General features: G+C 45.2%; 1 long non-coding RNA gene across 1 annotated transcript in view; it reads left to right on the top strand.

Annotated features, from left to right (window-relative positions):
- Window positions 1–21,585, top strand: part of LOC142364086 (uncharacterized) — a 103,784-nt gene that overhangs the window by 62,329 nt on the left and 19,870 nt on the right. The window lies entirely within an intron of this gene.

Genomic DNA, 21,585 nt, shown 5'->3' with positions numbered 1-21,585 from the left:
GCATGCAAATGCATTTCTCTTCTGCAAGTGCAGAACCTGCACAGAATTGGCAACAGCTGTAACCCCTGCCTCAGCGAGATACATCTCTGTAGGGATGCAAGCAAAAGCAGCACCTGATCTAAGGCATTAGTGTTTGCTTGTCGTGATGTTCTTGTGACACCCACACATGCGCATTTACATTACCAGTGCATCAAAAAAGGTCATAGTTGCTTAAGTAAATAACATTGGTATTTTGCAAATGAGCAATTAAGCTATGAAAGAAGCCTCTTTTCATATAGGTGCTGGCTTTGATCCTTCTTTGCATTATTTAACACCTCCGGAGTGAGCTGCGTTGGTCAGATACGGAGTGTAGCTTTGCTGTGGTGACACCTGGCGTGACCTCCTCGAGCAGGGACGGAGCAGACTGCAGGCTGATAGCAGGAGGCTGTTCACTTCCCGAGGGTGGAATTGCCACGGTTGTCTTCGCAGCGTCTCTGTTTGCACGCTCCCGTCCTTCCTTGCTCCAGCGGAGGGCTACGAGGATGAGGAGGGGACTGGAGCATCTCTCCTACGAGGAGAGGCTGAGGGAACTGGGCTTGTTCAGCCTGGAGAAGAGAAGGCTGCGAGGGGACCTTATAAATGCTTATAAATATCTGCAGGGTGGGTGTCAGGAGGATGGGGCCAGACTCTTTTCAGTGGTGCCCAGCGACAGGACAAGGGGCAACGGGCACAAACTGAAGCAGAGGAAGTTCCAGCTGAACATGAGGAAGAACTTCTTCCCTCTGAGGGTGACGGAGCCCTGGAACAGGCTGCCCAGGGAGGCTGTGGAGTCTCCTTCTCTGGAGATACTCAAGCGCTGCCTGGACAAGGTCCTGTGCAGCCTGCTCTGGGTGACCCTGCTTCGGCAGGGGGGTTGGACTGGGTGACCCCAGAGGTCCCTGCCAACCCCTGACATTCTGTGATTCTGTGATCCCCGCACCATTCCTTCAGCAGTGGTCTCCTCTGGGTCCTGGCACAGCAGTCCGTGGTCTCAGCGCAGTGTGTGCAGGTTTCTGCCTCGACTGGCTTTGCCAAGGCTCTCGAAGCATTTGCTGCCTTCCCCACGCCTCCTCGTTCGCATCTCCGAGTCGGAACACTGCCTGCACGGAACCCTTGGCTTGGCCTGTGTGCCAGCTGTAGGTCACCACAGCCGGGAGAGGGGTAAGCCTGGCCTCTGAAGCTGTACAAGCTGATTGACAAGTGGTAATGTCCCTTTATATTGCAGCTTATCAGAAGGGATTCCAGGAGGGAAAAAGCAAAAAATGAATTCCTGTGGAATTCAGAATTACATTAATTTTGTAAAAAAATATGAGTTAATGTTTTCTGTAAAGTTCTTTTTTGACTACAGACCGAACAAGGAAGGAAACGAAACAATGGAGTTCTCTCTGTAAGGCAGCTACTTTCTCTGTGCCTTTTTCTTTCCTCTGTTTAATTCCCAGTACCCGAGAGACAGTTTCCTCCCTTAGCAGGGACTGTGACCTTAAAAATAGCCGGCTCCAAAATAAACACAGAAAAACCCCACTTCATTTGTTTCAGATATGTGGTAAGTAACCAAAACTGCATCCGTGCTAAAGCTGAAATTCATAATCTTTTGGAGCTGCAGCTGAGACTTCTGTTCCTCTGAGGGTTAGTGTTCATTATTTTGTGTTCACGCTGCAGGCCTGCCTCTTGCTCCAAAGAAATTTGTTAAAACTTAGGACGCCATTTAGAAGTAATTTGTCACTGCTTTTACCACTCTTGCAAAATTTTGAGAGGGGACACCTTCACTTTGGACGAGGGCCAGGTGAGGCACCAAACACCTGAGGAAGTGGTGATCCCGGGCTGTTTTCGTGGCGTTCTCCCGATGGGCTCTTCTGTGCTGGTGGACATCACAGCTGCCTGGGGCCAGCCAAAGAGTTGATGTTTTATCAGTCAGAAAGCTTGTTCTGTCACTTCTGCTTCGAGCTTTAAGACTCCATTCTCTGATTCAGCTGCATGAAGAAGGAGGTGGTCCAGCCTGGACCTCCCCTCCGCGTTGAGGCCCTGGTGGAACCCCATCCGTGGGCTGTCTCGTTGTCGCCGCTGCCTCCACGTCTCTCCGCAGCCGGACCAGAGCTGGCAGTTTCTACAGAAGCTTTTTCCAGCAAAAGGACTTACCCTCATACAGATTTTGTGGAGGCGGGGAACCTTCTCTGGAGATATTCAAGACCCGCCTGGAAAAGGTCCTGTGCAGCCTGCTGTAGGTGACCCTGCTTCAGCAGGAGGGTTGGACTGGGTGACCCACAGAGGTCCCTTCCAACCCCTACTATTCTGTGATTCTGTGAACCAAGCCCCAGCCTGTTACGTTAACGGAAGGCTTGTGTCCATGTGCTAAAGCAGTTGTGAACAGCTGCTCTCTGCGTTGCATCGAGGAGCCCTTGGCCATCTATAACCAGTAAGGGCAGAAGGACAGGAGAAAAGACATTCAAGTCCACAGATGAAATCCCCTCTGACAAACAGGTATTGCAGAGGAATATCTTCAGAGTCTGGCCAACGTCCTTGCATGGAGAAGTTAGCAAGGTCTTACAAATACCTCTCACTAGGCAGAAGTGTCTTCCAACCTTGCTTAGGAAGGTTTAAAACTGGTACAGATTCAAGAGTTAAGAGTCTGTTGGGTCTTCAGACACGTTTCAGACCCTTCTCCCACAAACAGACACCACGCAGAGCCTGCGCAGGCTGTCGCGGAACGCGGGTATTCCCTCTGCTTTTCAACGGCTGAGTTCGTGCTGCAGGGGGGAATTTCCTACCTCTTCCTGAGTATATGCCAGCTGTGTCTGTGTGGCATAGCAAATGTATAGGCACTGGAGTATTTTCCTGTGAATGTAGTCTGAAATCCTTCATTTATTCAGAAAAATACGCGTTAGAGTGTTTCGAAGTGTCAGAATAGGACTATGGAACTTTTTTGATTAACGCAGACGGTTTGGTGTTTAGGTGTAGGGAAAAGAGGAAGAGCTAGAAAATAAGCAGGGGGGAAGAGCAAAAAGAATATTTTGTGTGCTTTTCCATCTAAGATACAGCAGGGTTTGGGAAGGTTTTTTTAATCCATCGTGTTAGTCTAATCCACAGGGAAGTCATTTTGAAATTAAATATACCAAAGCATTTATGATTTACAAAGAGGGAAAAAACAAAAGCCTTAAAAAATATCTCGTGTTTGATCTATTTGTTGCTATGAAAATATTGACAAAAGGCAGAAGAATGGCCTTCATTTAGCTTATTATTGTTGGCTTGCTTTAATGCTTTCTTATTAGGGGCAGACTCCTATTAAGATGTGAGATTAACTCTTTCACAGTTGCGAAGGAGTAAAAGGTGGAAGCTTTGGACGTAAAACTCCTGTAAACAGCTGTTCTAAACTAGGTGATCTGTATGTGGTTCCCGCTCAGAGATACGTGAAGCGACAGAGGGAAGCTTTTAAAGGTAACAAAAGTATATGGAATAGTTTGTGCAGAATGTATGCCTCAAAATATTTTTAGAAAGCAGCCTCCCGTGTAAAATCAGAAACATGGTGTTAATTACACAGTTCTAAAAATATTTCAAAACCCAAATACTTCGCAGGGAAAAAAAAGAGCATAAAAATCTTGTAAACTGTGAGCGTGCATGTGTAAAATAAGGATCTGTCTTCACGGAAGCGTTAACTACGGACCCAGCTCGTGTTACTGGGTCCTTAACCTCATTCAGCCACAAAAACCTCGACTTCTGCGGAGCGGTGCGTTTCACTCGGGTCGGCTAGCGCTGCAGGAGCCTGCTTTGACGAAGTGCTGCCGACGTTTAAATCGGTGATGCAATAGAGAAGTGGCGAGAGACTTCAGACGTGAGTTACCGCAGCGCATCAGCTGCTAATCCGGTCCTGCTGCGCCGCTAATCGAGTCCTTCTGCTCGTCCGGGCGCTGTTACTCGGCGTAGTCACCGTCACGCACGTAAGAGCTGGGTTGAAGCCTGTGCCAGAGCTGCGTCGTAGCAGAACGTACCCAAACCAGCTTCTGGCTGGCGTCGGGGTCGCAGGCGCTGTCTGGGTGTGACGGTAGGAGAGATCAGCTTCTAAGGCAGGTAAACCGCTCCCTTGCAAACACCGTTCTGCGGGAGCTGCGCTGTTGCTGACGCTACCCGTGCCTGTTGGTTTGAAGCCCGCTTAGGTGGCTGAAAACTCCTGAAGGTTGGCAGGAGAATGGTTACCTAGCTCCAGGTTAGTGATGTGACGCCCAGTGTTGCAGAGGAGGCAAGCCTGAAGTTCAGGCTGGCTGTTGTCGCTTTACAGAGAGGCAGATGTTGCTGTTACCAGCCCGGAATTCCTAAAAGAAATTTCTAATATGAACTATCTATTCCATTAAATTCCCGTTGAATTAACATTAATAATGAAACTAATTGTACAGTTATCACTGCAGTATCTGAGGAAGCCTGTTGCCCAGAATGTCATATGAACGGGAATGTCTGTTGGGATATTTAATTTCATCTCCCTTGACGATGTGTGATTGTTCTCTTTTGTACATTTTCTGTTAACTATTAGTGGTCTGGGCAGCTTTGTAGAATAGGTGGAAGTCACTCCAAGCCAGCACGAAGCACACAGAAGTCCCTATCTGAAGAATCCCATTGAGCAGGGGGAATTTAGAGAGTTAGCGTTTCACTCCAGTGAGTGGAGATGGTCCGGTTTTCCTTCCTGTTTTTTCCTACCAGTCTCTGGTTATTTGTACTGACCGATACACTTCCACAGCTCTGTAATTAAGAGTAAACTTTAGGATTGCCTCTTACACTGCAAGGGCCTGATCCTGCAAAGACAGAACTCCTTTGGGCCACCTGCGTACTCTGGTTTGAAGACCGTTTGCTCAGATGTACAGGATCTGCTCTCCCTTGGCACTTCATGAGCCTTTCGTCACTACCTGACATCAGATTTTAGCTGGTGCCTTGGGGTCAGTAGGTACAGAGCTTTTGCCATGGAAGACTGTGTCCTCACAATACTTGCGCTGTGTTCTGCTGATTTTATTGGAGTCCAGTGAAGAGACACTGGTTTTCATCGGTTTGCCATGGGGACACAGAAGGAAGTTATGGACATAGGAGGTATCGGTAGTAAAGCTTGTAGTAAGCCGTAAGCTTGCACTGGAAGTTGTGGACCAGAAAGAACCATTTCCGTGCAAAATCAATTCGGCGTGCAGGGTTCTCCTGTTTTTTCCTCAGCTTCTTTTCGTGGTGTATTATTTTGTGGTTTTGGAGTTGTGGGGTGGATTTCTTTGTCTCAGGAACCTGCAGTATTTAAAATATAGGAGGACATCGCTTTATGAAAACAATTCTTTTAGTTGTCACGGCAACTGGTCTTACATAAATGATGAAGAGCAGAGGAATGTATATAAAAAGATACATTAGGTCGTAATGGTAAATCCAGTACTTTTAAAACTAACAGGAAAGCACTGTGGGGTTTGTTGTTGCTGCAGTACATTTTATTCCAGATGATTTTCACAACTTTAGTATTATCCAGGTTCACAGTCAAAACCCCCAGCACTTGCATGCTCACAGCTGTATCAATTTGACACTCTCTTGTCTCTATAACTATTAAGCTCCTCCATTAGGACATAGATTTGTCAAAAATAGACACGGAACTCTATCATAAAAAGCGAGATGTGATACTTTGTGATTCTCTGCAAAGTATTTTTCTACCCTTCTTTTCCAAAACTTCACTCAGTCAGACAGGCAGAAAGTGCAACAGAAGGGAGCATGCTGCGGTGCCCCGGAGGTGATCTGATTAACCACTTCATGCAAAGGGTTTCTTGCAGCTTTGCTGTGTTGAAGGATAACTGGAGACTCGGGGTGCAGGGGGTGTTATTCTAGGATCAGCACATACAATTTCCAGCATTGTGGCTAAGGAATAGTTCACCAAAGAAGTGGAACCCCAAAGACCAAAACTGTGCTGAAAAAAATCAGGACTTCATCTCTTTTTGTAGTGATTTAACAGTAGAAGGAAAATGAAATAATACTAGTATTTCTCTACCACTCAAAAAGTTTACAACGCTTCAGAAAAAAATGTGTTAAAGAAACGTGCCATAATTACCATGCTTAGTCTTTAATTTTCAGTATAATTTCTAAACCTTTCTCCCAGTTTTTGCCACTTGTTTTTTAATCTTTGTAATCTGCCTGTAATCACCTCGCTTTTCCTTTCCTGCTTTACCTTTCTCTTTTTTTCTGCTTACAGTCCTTTAATCTTCTTTAGTTTTCCTCCATGTCTAAATTAATTTTCACTTTTCCCCGTACAACTGTATGTGCTGCGTGTAGATTCTCCCGTTTTCAGTGCTATCAGGAAAAGCCCTTTCGAAATATAAAATACTTTAAATCCTCTACAAGATGTGATTATTGCTATTCTAACATACAGCAAACCAAAGCTGATGTTACAGGACTGTAGACCACCGGTGCCTGTGTAAATGGTATTTTTCCGCACTGGTTTCCCTCTCTTGCTCACAAACTGCTCTGTCCTGTGACCAGAGGACTGGGGCTGCTCAAAATATTCTGCATCAGGTAGCTAACAGGCACCAAGCAGCACGGAGATTGACAGTCATGAGCTCATATTAATAACGCTTCATGGAAGTGACTCCGAGCCATTCGCTTCGTGAGCCTCGACAGCCTGCAGTTGCAGAGATGACTGATAGGTGCTGTCTGAAGAAAAACACTGCTTCACGCCTTAAACCTGCGTGATTGTTTTGTCTTTTTAATTCCAGTTCTCCAAATTTAAGGGCTAGAACCAACTGCTCTTTTATTCTCTCCTAATTGTTCAGAGTAAGCCTTGGCAGCTTCAATGGTTCTAGAGAAGGGGCTGTGATACCGCCTGCGGGGATGGCACTGGGTGACTTCTAGAAATCAGCGTCAGTCGTTGCAGGGACAGCGGTGGGCAGCAGCGTTAGCAGGGGCTCCGCCGACCGCCCACGGGTGCCTCGCTTCAGGAAGTCAAAAGTGAGATGCAGCTGTGCCTCTGCCGCACCTCCCTGGGGTTTTTAGTTAAATTGAAGTTGTGCCTCTGCCATACCTCCCTAATCCTTTTAGTTAAGTCGAAGTTGAGCAGTAGGATGTGCAGGCTTTTGCTTTTCCAAATGTCGGCAGGTGGAACTCGGTAGATTCTTCCCAGGAGCTCATGCAAACGTTTTTTTCGTCATCTGCGTCTTGCTGCGTTGAAGTTCGCAGCTGCTGGGTTCTGCTCTGAGTCTCAAGTTCAGAGGCACGCAGGCACTCTTTGTGAAACATCGCAGAAACCACGGAGCTTCACCTGGCTTTGCAAGGAGATCTCGTCAAACCACGAGTTTCCCACACTTCCAGTGTGAAGCCTTGTGTCAAGTCAGATCTTTTTTCTCGCGGCTCGGGTTGGCGTTAGCTTAACTCTGAAGGATCACGACCCTGAGAGAACTTCTTCGTGAGCTTCGGCCTGTTTTCAAGCTTGTAACAAAACTCAGAATCCTTTCCACCATTTTGGGGTTTTGTAACAAAAGCAGAGGGCGGCTGTAATGAATGTTGCTTTTAATTTGGCGTTTTCAGAGGTGGGTCGTAACCTCCGAGCGTCACGTCTGTGTAGCAAGCTTGCAGGCATCTGGATTTGGGCAGGTTTGTTCCAGTTTGGGAAGCTGTGGTCAGAATTCTCCTCCAGTCCTCTTGTGTATACGCTGTAGGTCTGGGTGACCCAAACAGAATCACAGAATAGTAGGGGTTGGAAGGGACCTCTGGGGGTCACCCAGCCCAACCCCCTGCCCAAGCAGGGTCACCCAGAGCAGGCTGCACAGCACCGCGTCCAGGCGGGGCTGGAATATCTCCAGAGAAGGAGACTCCACAGCCTCCCTGGGCAGCCTGGGCCAGGGCTCCATCACCCTCAGACAGAAGAAGTTCTTCCTCATGTTCAGCTGGAGCTTCCTCTGCTTCAGTTTGTTCCCGTTGCCCCTTGTCCTGTCGCTGGGCACCACTGAAAAGAGCTTGGCCCCATCCTCCTGACACCCACCCTTGAGATATTCATAAGCATTTATTAGGTCCCCTCTCAGCCTTCTCTTCTCCAGGCTGAACAAGCCCAGCTCCCTCAGCCTCTCCTCACAGGAGAGATGCTCCAGTCCCCTCCTCATCCTCGTAGCCCTCCGCTGGACTCTCTCCAGTAGCTCCTCATCTCTCTTGAACTGGGGAGCCCAGCACTGGACACAGTGCTCCAGATCAGGCCTCACCAGGGCAGTGTAGAGGGGAAGGAGAACCTCCCTCGTCCTGCTGGCCACACTCCTCTTGATGCACCCCAGGATCCCATTGGCCTTCTTGGCAGCCAGGGCACACTGCTGGCTCATGGTCACCCTGTCATCCACTAGGACACCCAGGTCCCTCTCCGCAGAGCTGCTCTCCAGCAGGTCCACCCCAAGCCTGGATGCATGGGGTGAACAAACCACCTTCCGCTCGCTGTGTCTCTTGCTTGCGTGGAAGGGAAGGGGCGGCGCGTAGCTTGGAGATTTCTGATGTGGAAAAGCACAGAGAGATACCGTGGTACTGGCAAAGCTGTTGCAGTCGTATGTAAACTGCAGGCTAAATTCTTCCCTTTCCTGACAGCGTTTTACCCTGCTCTCTCCGGGGGCTCGGAGCAGTTTTCTTCCAGCGCAGACAGGCACACCAGCTTGCTTCCATTTACCACCAAGAGATAAAGTTTCAACATCAGCTTCTCCAGGCTGTTTTTCCAGGTAGCGGGTTCAGCCTGCCGCCCGCACCCGGGGAAGGGTTGCCTGACTGTGGGCAGCCGTTCCTCCCCGTGCAGCTGCCGGTTTCGTGGCCCGGTTCGTTGACCATCAGGTAGCGGCATCGCACTGGTGCCCGAGTCTTCCTCAGAAAAGAGAAGCGGGGACAGAGATGCGCTGCTTTAACCCGATCTCTTCTGACGTCGATGGATCCGTGGAATGCCTGCGTTTTCAGCGTGCCTCTGTAATTATCCCTTACCTGTTTTGTTCGTTTCAGTTCTATAAGTGCCTCAGAATCAGAGATGCGCTAGAATGAATAATGATGATTTTTTTCCCTATATAATTCCAGGGTAATTTTTATAAACCTGTATCCCCCTTTTCAAAGGACACATTAGCCTAGCCTCTTTGGTCATTCTATATCATTAAAAAAATGTAAGCAACGTTCCCTCAGCCATTTTTTATTATTATTAGACGGTAACTAAAACATAGTTTTTCAGTGTTACAAGTTGTTGTAGGTTTGGTTTTTGTTTTCTTGAGGGAGCAGTGTAAAAACGCCTGAGTCTTTAAACCTGAAATTTGGCAGATAACTTAATCTTTTATGGTTAGTGTGTGCTTTGCAGTTTTTTCTAAAGATTTGCATATTTGCTGTTTAGGACACATCAGTTGCTAATGCATCTAGGAGCAGTCTGGTGGGCACACAATTCAAAAAAAAGGAACATGCTTATCAGTTCTTGGAGTTTCTTGCTTTTATCAGCTACGGTGTGACTTTGTTCTGCTTTTGTGGTCCCTAGCTTATTTCCCGTTCGCTAGTTAAATCGGAATGAGAAGTTATCTGCAGAGATGGAGGTAGGCTCCGTTCTTTAAACGTCCGTTTGCTGATTTTTTTGTTGCAAGTGCTTTAAAAGCTGTGCCGAAGACTGTAAAGTTCCTGGAGCCGTAATAGAAAACATTGGCGTCTGGACTTTCAAGGGAAGAATGTGGTTGAGATTATAGCGACTGAGTCACTGTCAATGGGTGGTCTTGAGCCCATATGGCACACAGTAGACAGGGGCTGGGGTGGGTGACGAGCTGCGCTCGCCGAAGTGAAAGTGCTTAAAAAGGGCCGTGCTGGACCATATTTTGCCTGCACGGGGGTAAAATACGGTCAGGTTGCTTCTCGGTGCGGCTCTGTTTTAACTTTGCCACGAAAGGAGATAAAGGATTTGCTTAAAGCTCAGTCGTCGCCGTGCTCCTTTCGGCTCCCCGGATCGCTGCTTTTCATTCCGCGCGTCCTCATTGTTCTGTTAGGCTTTTAATGAGACAGTTACAAAATGTCTGCCTCACCCTGCCCGCCATTTTGTAGCCTGATTGTTGGATAATGAAGACTGTGAGAAATAGAAAATAAACAGCGTGGCATGGAGGAGATTTCAAAAGGAGTACCAAATCTGCATGTTTTATTTAGACGCTTAATTGTTGCCGACTGGCTGCATTTAAACAAGCGACTTTACAGTGTCTGGAAGAAAACCAGCTCCCGAATTTGAGGAGCTGACCTTGGGTAGATGCCATCAACTGTTCTTTTCTGTTGGCACGAACGTGCTGCTGGCAGGGTCTCCCTGTAGCTGTAGCCGCTCACCCGGCTCTGGAGCAGAACCTGCTTACGCTGTGCTGGGCCACCAATTTACACCGTTTATTCCGAATATTATTTGCAGCCCCTTCGATAACCGAGATTTGATCTAGAATACATAGGATACTTAAAAATCAGAACCTTCAGAATAGCTATGATTAAGCTTCTCCCATAGAGCAACACATAATGTCGTTCAGAAAAAAACAGAGGGGAGGCTGCAAGTTTGCTGAAAGCAAACTAAGAATGCCCGACGGGAACTGAAAGGACACTGTGGAGTTGTTACTGTGGTCCTGCGGGTACAGTACTCACGGCGTGAGGAGTCAAGTTAGTGGCATTTCCTTGCTTCCTTTATGAAAAACCCCGTTTTATGTGTATAACGTGGGCAAGGGGGGATGGGGAAGGGCGCTTTACATTCACAGTAGGGTGCAGCTTCAAAGCTGTTTAAAATTCTGCCATATCTTAATGATAATAGTTAATCCCGGTATCAGAACAGTACTTCTATTTTTAAAATGCAATCAATCAATCATTTTAATACATTGCGCCCTTAGTGCCAAACACCTCAGAAAATGGTGTGTACAGCAGTAAAAATAAAACATCTGAAACTCCTTCTGTGGAGTCATTCTTCCTTTCTTTCTCACCCATACACGTACAGCAAAGTCTCAAAGCTGCAAGAAAAATCTGGAATCACAGAGCAGGGAGCAGGCCCTCCAAACCAGACCGATGGCCAGGTGGGGATTGCTGTTAGGGACTGGGCAAGAAGAGAGAGAAATTGCCACACCTAACTGAAGTTCTCTCTAGGAATACAGCATGTGCTGTTTGGTTCTTGGGTTTTCTTGGGTTTTGGCTGTGGCTGTTGGGGTAGGAGTTGTACACAGACGCTAGACTTTCTTCGAAGAGGATTACGCTGAAAATTGTTTTTCTCTGCTTTCTTCTCAGGACAGCTTCCTATGTCTGCCACGCTCTTTCAGAAAGCTGTTCATGTAGATGTGATGGGTGTTGTAGGTCATTCGAGTTCAGTTTCTGCCTCTGCCACAGTGATTCACACAAAAGCACAGAAGTGTCTTGTACCTGTGCTCTTCACCTGCAAAATAAGGATGAATGCTTCCTTATCGTTAATGCTTATAAATTACTTTGAAGTTCCTCCAGTATGCTGCAAGTATACCTGTGGCTGTTGCTAGTGATAAAAATATGAGCTGCATGACTCAGTCCTATGTTAACAGTGTATTAACTGGGAGGATTTTTAACACAACTTGAATATAAAAGTATCAGCACCATATTCCAGCAAGTAGCTAGCTACAAAGAGAGCATACCTCTAGAAGTATAGTACCTGTATTTCCACTTCCACGTGGGTTTTCTCATGAGTGAGCTTTTTCTTGGGTCACTCATATTCTGAGACTGACCCTCACCCGTGGTATTGATCAAAGGCTTTGCTTTTTGTAGAGGATCAGCAAGAAACAGTGATGTTTTCACTCATCAAACTGGTAGGACCGTTTCACTGGACCAAAAATGCCCCAAATTGTCTTAAGTGAGTTACAAACTCATTTCAAACATTCTTGTTAGGAACTCATTTCAAACATTCTTGTTGCCCCAGCAATAAAGGGGGAGGTTCTGAAGGAGATTGTCGGATTCAGTTGAACAGTAGCCTCCACAAATAGGTATTTATGAAACAGAAGACAACTCAATGCAAAGCGAGTTTAGTTGAGGTTTAATTTTGGAGACAAAGATGCAAGTGATCTGGACTCAGATCATAGGTTACAGAGATAAGACATCTGGATTTCCATTCAGTTTTCTGAAGGTGTAACTAGGAGTTAATAAGGTTTGCTTTCCTTTTACAGAAGAGCTTCTTGGTGTCTGAAATCTGGGTTCCTTGGGGGATTAAGAAGTGTTTTTCCATTAATTCAAAATAACCACCTTGGAACTGCAAGGCAGCTTACGATAGTACTTCCTAGCTTTATGCATTCATAACTGTAATAGTGTAGTTTTGTGGTTTTTATGTATGAATACATCCTTCCTAGGGACAGCTGCCTCAGCAAGCAGAATACAAACATCCATGCCAAGGCTGCTTTAAAATGTTTACTGCTTTGATAAGCCGTATCTTAGGCAATATCTCAAATGATTTTTTGAAAGTAGCAGTAACGAGGGCATGTATTTTGTGTTTGTCTGGTCCGCTAGGTCCCTTCCCGCTCCCTGTTTCACGTTAACAGGCAGCAAGCGTGTTCCTCTGCTTCCTCGAGATGCGTCTGCATTGCTGACGTCTGGAGAGCAGCCGTGTGGGGTTCCACACGTAGTCTGTGGAAACCCCTTTTGCTGGTGGAAGGATCCAGAGCAGACACCTCTGCTGGCAGAACGTTACTGCTGTCTATTTTTAGTTGAACTCTTGTACATCGGATTACTGCGTGTGTGAGCCACGAGAGTGTGGCTTGTAGACAGACGCTCCAAGAAGAAAGGAAGACTTCTCTGTGTGGTGGTTGAAGTGCTTGGGGGAGAGTTATCTGCACGTACCTTCTGTGACCTGCCTTCAGCTCGTCAGGATAGTGTCACAAACTGTGTTCAGAATGGACAAAGAAACCAAAAGGAGAGTGGGACTTGCACTGTTGTCCTTTCTGCTATCCTCGTGCCATATGGGAGCATATAATGAACTTCAGAGGACAATGCTGGCCAGAATACTCCAGTTCTAAAGTAGCAGACATGATGTACCCCACCAGCAGAGCACACATACGAACAATGCATCCCACAGTAGAATAGATTCATAACTCTCTTTTGAGATCTCTCAGCTGAGGTCTGCAGCTTTCCAGTAATTCTAAGAAGGGCTGTTGACTGTTGTTCTGCCCAAAGCCAGGGAAAGGCCTCGAGTTTCCTTAAATGCCAGGGCAGCGGGGAGGATGAAAAACCGTGTAGGCTCCCTGCAAGATGTTGCAGTCTCTGTTTCTGTACAAAACTGCCTTTCTCGGAGGTTTGTGGAAGCCGCTTGGTTTTAGTGATGTTGATACTCATGCTTTTGTACTTACTGCACATTTATACGCCAGATAAATTTATAAGTATGTATGTTTTTAGTTCATCATACTTCAATACTTATGGCATAAATGAAAGACTTCATAGGCCTCTTAGTAGGATATGTTGTTAGTGTATGTTTTGGAATTCATCCTACAATTCCATGAGTTGCTTGTTTGTATGGTAGAGGACAAACTATGACAGTGGAGTATGTCAAGCGTCTGATTCTGTTCTGAAAAGGAGATGTTAGGTATAGGAAAGGCATGGCACTCAAAAACTTAAGTTGTATTTGAATGTTTGAGGTGCCATTTGTGTAAAATGTATCGTATTTAACACGCAGTTGTTTTAAGCTCCAAAACACATAAAGAACCTCCATGAAAAATCTCATTTTCTTTCATGAAGATGCTTGGGCTTATTTTGTAATTGATTTTTGTTTTTAAGTAAGACCTTTCTGCTCTGAATGTAGATGGTGGGTTTTTGCAAGTAGTTTGCAAGCCGTTAGTTTGCACAGTGTGTGGACACTCAGAAGAACTTCACAGAGCAGCAGTGGCCGGGAATGTGAGCACGTGCCAGGTGAGTGGGCAGCTTTCATTCCTTTCCCGGAGTTAATGTCAAAGGGTCAGAAATTACCAGATCAGTTTTTTAAACAATATCGTAAAAATTGCAGTGCCCATGTTTCTAGAAGTGAAAAGGCTTGCTAAAGTACAGCATCAGCTGGTTAGGCTTCTTGTGATAACTTTTTACTTGGGTATTTTTTGTCTGAGTATTGCTTCCTGACATTACCAGAGTCACTCATTTAAAAGATCTCAGGGTACAGACCTCAAACAAATGCCAGTATTTAAAGGTCATTGCCATTGTTTCCCTTTGATATTAGACACCTGTTTTCATGTAACAATAAGCTTTTTTTGCTCTGCTTTATCAGGTCCCAGTTATGACAACATGTGTAGCTTGAGTGGATACACTTAAGATCTAGTCTGGTATCCAGATTCAGCTATAAACCTTTAAAAATTACAGCGCCTGCTATACCAGTCTCCCTATCTATGTTGACCGTTTTTGGATAGCAGACCATTCTGAGAGCACTTGTGTTATTAGAGAAGATACAAATGAATTATTTGTGTATTCTCATATGCCTTATTAAAGCAGTCCTATGTATCGTGTTCCCATCTTAGTCTAGATATTGCAAAATGCTTTGTTTAGTTACTTTATCATTTATCATGCAATGTGGATAGTTGAAGTCATGACAATCCTATTCATCCTTTCTACTTTAATACTTGGTAGTAGGTTATGTTTATGTTTGAAAGATCATAGTTTTTCTTACATGAATTACCAAGTAGGTGAGTGTTATAATTATTATTCAGAGCTTAGATGATTCATTATTGACAGAAAGCAGTGTTCCTTTCTTAAATGAATGGGCTGTTTATTTGGAACTTACAGTTGTCTTTCTAATGACGATGATTTGGGGTTTGGTTTCTTTTTTAGCAACTAAGGATCATTCTAGCAACAAATATTGGTAATCCACCACCAAAATCTGCAGGTTCCTGTTTTTCTACCAGACCAACCTTTTGTACAGGCAGTATTGGCTATCTTCGGAGGAGGCAGATGAGCATGCTGCAGGAGGCAAAAGACTGAAGTGTCATTAAAGAATTCAGCAAGTCGGAGAGACTTTTGTGCTGAATCTTTGCGTTTTGCAAATTCTCATCCACATGAAAATTTCCTGTGAAAGTTTGTTTACGATTGTAACTAAAGTATGGTACTTTCAAAATGTCTCCTGCTGGACAGGCTCAGTCTGCCTTCACTGAAATAAATCAGCTGCACAGGGCAGCTGACAACGGGGCACTTGCAGTATCCAGCAACTAGATTAGAGGGTCTTCTGGGGTTGTGGTACCCTGATGCACTGATGCCAGTGTTCTGAGAAGAGAAATTACTCCACTGTAGACTTTTTATGTCCCAGTTTATCATCTACATTTTTATTTAAGAGCTTGTGACTCTTTCGGGGGTTTTTTGTAAAGATGCTTTCTATGCACTGTTGATGCTGCAAGACGTGGGAATTGGGAAAGCTGTGTATTAACATTTCCACAGCACCATAGAAGACTGTGGAGAACGTGCATTTGCCAACTAAACTGGTGTCCAAAAATGATGCACTCACAATGTATGGACAAGGAAATATTTAAATGTTAGTAGGGAAAGTTAAGCTTTCAGATTCCTTAGGTGTTGTGTGTTTAGATATTTGACTTTGACGTTTGTATAAATTCTGAATTTTTTCTGCGCTTTTTCTCCTTGCTCGCTTACGTGTTTTACAGGCTCTGGTTTTCTGGCCACAATAGAGCAGACAGAATTACTTGATGCAGAGAACCTTGTTAATTTTGTGGCCCATTTTCACATGGAGATCAGCTTTTATTTCCCCTCTCACTCTTTATTCTTGATTCAATTGTTAGTAAGGTTTAGTGAGCAAAGACACTGGATGTATTATGGGAAGAAATCTAATCAAGGCAGCACCAAGGGACAGTCCTGCAGAGTCCTCCCTGGTGGCTGTGAGCCAGACTAGAGGTTACTACGAGGTTACTCTGTCTGACTTGAACCAAAATACCCATCTACTGCTGAAAAGGCTGCCGGCAGCCTTGTACGTGTGTAACAGAAGCCTCATTAATACAAGCTCCCAATATCTGTACACCTGTTGTGCTAGCCCCCAGCACAGAGCCTGTGTTTCCTATTTTAAACACTTTGCATGTCTGTCTACATTCCCTCCCGTCTGCAGTTGCTCCGGCGTGGTACTGCGGAGCAACTCGTATGCCGTGCCTCCAGGGAATGCAGAAGGCTAAATAAAGTTGTGGCAGATGTCGGTGGACTTCGCCAAACGCTATTTTTCAAGTTAGATGGTTGGAAAGATTAATTGGCTAATCCAGACTTGGAGATACAGAAGTAACTTCCTTCGTAGCCTCTGAAGTTTGCGTTTCTTTAACGCCTGCTCTTTTTCAAGGTATTGATGCAGAGACTTGCGTTGACATACGTGCGAGAAATCTGTATTTGATTGGCAGTACTCTGCTCCTCACCTTCCTCCCAAATTCCAGCTGTCCTGTTTGTATATAGAGTTTAACTCCTCTTAGAGCTGAATTATTTGAAAGATACGGCACTTCCTCAGAGCTTTTACCTGGTTTGGCTCTGCGTTCTAATAAATCATTTGACAGCGAAATGACTCGAAGATAAACTTTCCCCCTTGTACGAAATATTTTTTCAGCACATTCCAGAATATGGGTTTACCTCAAAAGTTACCTATCTTCTTTGTTAAAGACAAAAAAAGGATCAAAAGCAGTCTCGGATACAACTGCTGATTCGGCACAGGAACAAAACCTTAGCGGACCCACGGGGCCGCGTACTTTCTGGCTACCAAGCTTCGTTTTCCCGACCGATGCGTTGGGAGTCATGTGTGTCAGTGCTTCTTGCCATATTTTGCATAAAAAAGCGGGAAGTTTGCTTCACGCAGCTCTCGGGGAAGGTATATTGTCCCCCCGGGCAGGTCCAAGGATGCTGCGAAGTGGTGACGTCCTGAGACGCTGGCGCTCGTAGCTGCACACAGCTCATTTTTAGGAACCTGCTTCTATACGTAATGATTTTGATCTGCCTTGGTTGTTTCCATATTACTTCAGGATAAGCCCGGTTTTTTAGTCTTTGCAGGTGTTTTGAGGACTGCCGCTGTAGAAGCAATGTTCTATTGATGGTTGAAGGGGCATCATGTCACAGAAATTAGCATTTTGCTCAGAAGGGGTTTAGTGAAGTTGCACAGTCAGGCTGCGGGGCCTGTGGGCATAGGAAATAGCTGTGGTTGCCACACCTAGGGTGTCTTTTGGCAAAAAAAAATCATAGCCAACCTTCCTTAAAGTGGGATTAGTGGTGCCACTTCATGGAGATCCTACTTCAGCCTTATCCATTGCGCTTCAGTAGGGTTCACCTCTGAAGTGGCGGTCATGTAACCGCATTTGACCGCAAGTGCTATTTTATGCTTTTGATATGTTCTCTTACTTCCACCAAGATTGTCTCAAACAGGTAAAGCAGAAACGAGCTACAGTTTTCCAGGCTGCATTTAGGAGATACTCACTTCTTTTCTTGAAAGTTGGATAAAGTTCCATAAAGTTAAAAAATAAAAGTATCAGACCCAGCAAGCTAACACTGCGGACACTAGATTGTTCAAGGACCGTTTAGAGCTCAAATCAGTTTTTTTAAATCAGATTCCTATTCCAAGGTAGCAAGTGTTAGTTGACCATTTTAAAGGAATAAAACTCTAGTCTGGTCATGGTGATAGAGTTGATATCTCCATTCTGCGCAGCATAGGCTGTACTTCCACTTGTGGTTAGGTTGCTTTTTAACCGTGTGTCTCAGTGAACAAATGCTTTAGTCCATGTGAAACAGAAATGAGCATTTGATTCTTTAATATTTGATTCTTTAATATGAGGGCTGTTAGTTGGGTAAGTTCAGGAACTATTTTGTAGCGGTCTTAGTAACTAGTTGGAGCAAGACTTCTTCTACAGGAAGACAGAATCACAGAATCACAGAATAGTAGGGGTTGGAAGGGACCTCTGTGGGTCATCTAGTCCAAACCCTTTCCGAAGCAGGGTCACCCACAGCAGGCTGCACAGGATCTTGTCCAGGCGGGTCTTGAATATCTCCAGAGAAGGAGACTCCACAACCTCCCTGGGCAGCCTGTGCCAGGGCTCTGTCACCCTCAGAGGGAAGAAGTTCTTCCTCATGTTCAGACGGAACTTCCTGTGCCTCAGTTTGTGCCCATTGTCCCTTGTCCTGTCGCTGGGCACCACTGAAAAGAGCTTGGCCCCATCCTCCTGATACCCACCCTTCAGATATTTGTAGGCATTTATTAGGTCCCCTCTCAGCCTTCTCTTCTCCAGGCTGAACAAGCCCAGTTCCCTCAACCTCTCCTCGTAGGGGAGATGCTCCAGTCCCCTCATCATCCTCGTAGCCCTGCGCTGGACTCTCTCCAGTAGCTCTTCATCTTTCTTGAACTGTGGAGCCCAGAACTGGACACAGTACTCCAGATGAGGCCTCCCCAGGGCAGTGTAGAGGGGAAGGAGAACCTCCCTCATCCTGCTGGCCACACTCTTCTTGATGCACCCCAGGATCCCATTGGCTTTCTTGGCACCCAGGGCACGCTGCTGGCTCATGGTTAACCTGTCGTCCAACAACAAGGAATTGACTCTGCAAGTTTCGTGTGATGTATTAGATTATTGAAACCTGGTTGCTATAAACTATGTGAGCGTTACATGTTTCTGAAAGGAAACGTTTCCCTAAAGAGAACCCCTCAGAGCAAGTGCTTTTAATTCTTTGTAGGAGTTTGCTGCTAGTTTCAGATCTTGGATATTCCAATTAAGAAAGGCAAGTATTTTCAGTCCATGAATCGGGAGCCATACCCGGGGATCTTTGAATATCGAGAAGGAAAAATGTGAAAACTCCTCAAGGAAGATTAGTCAGCAGTCTGACCACTATGGGGAGGAGGAGAAGGGAAGGAGAACCTATAAAAGTTGTGAAAAATACACACACAATAGTCTAGCTAAGGCTGACTGTAAATTACAGCTTACTAATGTTTTGCTGCACGGAGGAAAGAACTCCTGTAGAAGTGGGGCAATGGAGTTCCGCTTTCTGGAAGTCAGCGAACAGGTAATGCAGATTCAAACCTCCTGCTCTTGGTGGCAAGTCCTCAAAAAAATACTTGCATGCTCTTGTTCAAGCGGTCAAAAAAAACCCCAGCAATGGGGTTCCAGTCAGTCGTGTTGTTTTGGGCGGGTTTAATCAATTGGAAGGATAATTTCTCCTTTCTTTCCAGAAAGTGAACATCTTGCATTGCTATACAGCGAACTGTGGCTTTTCCATTTTAGCGGACATTCGGTGTCGGTTATACGACGTTTTGTGTTTTGCATTGCACTGCTGTTACTGTGTGTAAGAATTACATTTGAAAAATCAGGAGTTAAAGCAGCAATCCTGCTGTATTGACACCTGCCATGGGAAGAGGGTGGTTTATCCCACTGGCCTTCAAAGATACACACTCAGGTGAAGTTAAAACGGGTGCACTGATTTCCACTGTCAGCCGTTAATCCGTGAGGTCACCTTTAGCGCCCTTTTTTGCTGCGTTGGGTTAGTGAGGAACCACCAGCTCCGTGACTTTGGCTAAAACTAGGTGTAGACTTGCTTAACTATTTCAAAGTGTAGATATTGAGTACAAAGGAGGATTTTACTCTCTCTTCTAGAGATGCTTTATCATTAGTTCTCTGGCTCTCGGGCTGTACCATTTTGCTGTCTCAAATACTGTAGTTAACACACTCCTGCTCTTGGCCTTCTCTGTTTGCTTCTGTTCATAATACTAAAACACAGTTATTGCTAAAGAAGGTCGTATTTGTTGCTTGAGGAGCAATATATCGGATGTTCAGTAATGTCCCAATTCAGAACAATGCATCAACACATCTTTAATTTGAATTTAAGTAAGCCCTTGAAGCATGGAATGATTTGGGTTGGAAGGGACCTTTAAAGGTCATCTAGTCCACCCCCCCTGCAGTGAACAGGGACATCTTCAACTCGACCAGCTTGCTCAAAGCCCCGTCCAGCCTGACCTTGAACGTTTCCAGCGATGGGGCATCTACCACCTCTATGGGCAACCCGTTCCAGTGTTTCACCACCCTCACTGTAAAAAATTTCTTCCTTACATCCAGTCTAAATCCACCCTCTTTTCGTTTAAAACCATTACCCCTTTTCACAAAATGGACAGTGTTTCTTGTTGTACATTCTCGTGTTTCAACAGAAATACATCTGGCAACTGCTGCTCTTCTATGATAAGTCTGAGAGTGAGGGTTTTCTTACTGACTCTCTGGAGAAGGAATTTAAGACCCAGTCATGAAAACACTGGCATGACTGCGTGAAGTTCTTCATGTCTAAACATCTGCAGGATTGTAGCCTACTGTAATAATGGAAGAGTCTGAAAGCCGTGTCTATAAAATCTCAATATGGCACTGTATCAACACATATTCTTTATCCAGCTTTAAGGCAGTCAGGTTTGAAGAGTTTCTTTATCTGTAGCATTTCTGTCCCATCTTGTGTCTGGACTTTTCTCTGCCTGTGTGTTCCCATTGGCCACACGTCTGACTGAGGGTGAAGATATTTGCCTGTACATTTTTGTACAGTACCTATATTCTGTTTTAAGGAAAAATATACACATGCATTTTTCTTCTTTATTAATAAACTGAGTGACAATTTAAAATAAATTCCTTCAGCTGTTCGGAATGGTACGCAGATGTACTGGCACATCTCAGAGTAAGTTAAATAAAGAGCGAAGTATTCTGTCACCAGAGGAGCAGAAGAAGAGGAGCTGGTCTCTGACCACTGAAGCAAAATAGAGCAGTGTTAAGGTGGTGGCTTTGAGAAAAAGAAGCCAGACTATGCCAGTACTTAGGTGGACTGTGGAAGCAGCAACAAAAGAGAGAAAAATCTTTCCAAAGGAAAAATGTGGGAAAAGTATAAAGGTATACGGTAGAGTGAAAGAGAGAGCAGCACCGAAACAGGTGGGAAAATCGGTTCGGGACATAAAGCAAAAAGAAAAGCGGTGGTGGTGGGGGAGCTTATAAAAGCCATAGCATTAACGTGATTGGTACCTTCACAGAGTGAGAGGATTGGAATGAGAAATGAACAGGCGTTGGTATGAAGACCAGTGTGATAGCCAAGCGTGGGAATACCAAGCTGCGGTCTTTAGCTCTCCTGATAGATTGTGTGGGGAACTCTGATGCCGTACTGTGTTTCATTCCAAGGCCAGGTATCTCACAGTGGGTAACCCAAACCTGATTTTTAGGATGCTAAAGTCTTTACAGGACTTTGCTCTTAGACTTGGCAGTGAAGAGAATATTCACTTGCACTTTGGTATCATTTGGGTGCGTGTATAGGTAATTGTTATTCCTAAGCTGCTGCTACGGAGAGAGAAAAAGAGAGGGGCTCCTAAGGGGTTGGTGGAGGGTACCTGTGTTGGGTACGTACTGCAGATTTCTCTGTGAAGGACGCTGTGTCTACTGACACTACATGTGGTTCTGTCATCTTAATTTAGAAAGTTCGAGTGAGCTGCGTGCTCGCTCTGTGTCTTCATCTTCCTGTTCTATAAACGAAGGCAAGAACTTCTCTGTTGCGAGGGTTGCATTCAACAGGCGCTGTGAAGCACTTGCATGTTATGGTGGTCACAGACTGAGAAATGCCAAAATGGGAGGTGTATTTTGTTGGAGGAAGACAGTATTCCAAGGAGATTTGATGGGC

The sequence above is a fragment of the Opisthocomus hoazin genome, chromosome 1, assembly GCF_030867145.1.
Source record: "Opisthocomus hoazin isolate bOpiHoa1 chromosome 1, bOpiHoa1.hap1, whole genome shotgun sequence".
Taxonomy (NCBI): domain Eukaryota; kingdom Metazoa; phylum Chordata; class Aves; order Opisthocomiformes; family Opisthocomidae; genus Opisthocomus; species Opisthocomus hoazin.
Note: the sequence above shows the minus strand (reverse complement) of the source record. Positions and strands in the feature narration are given on the sequence as shown.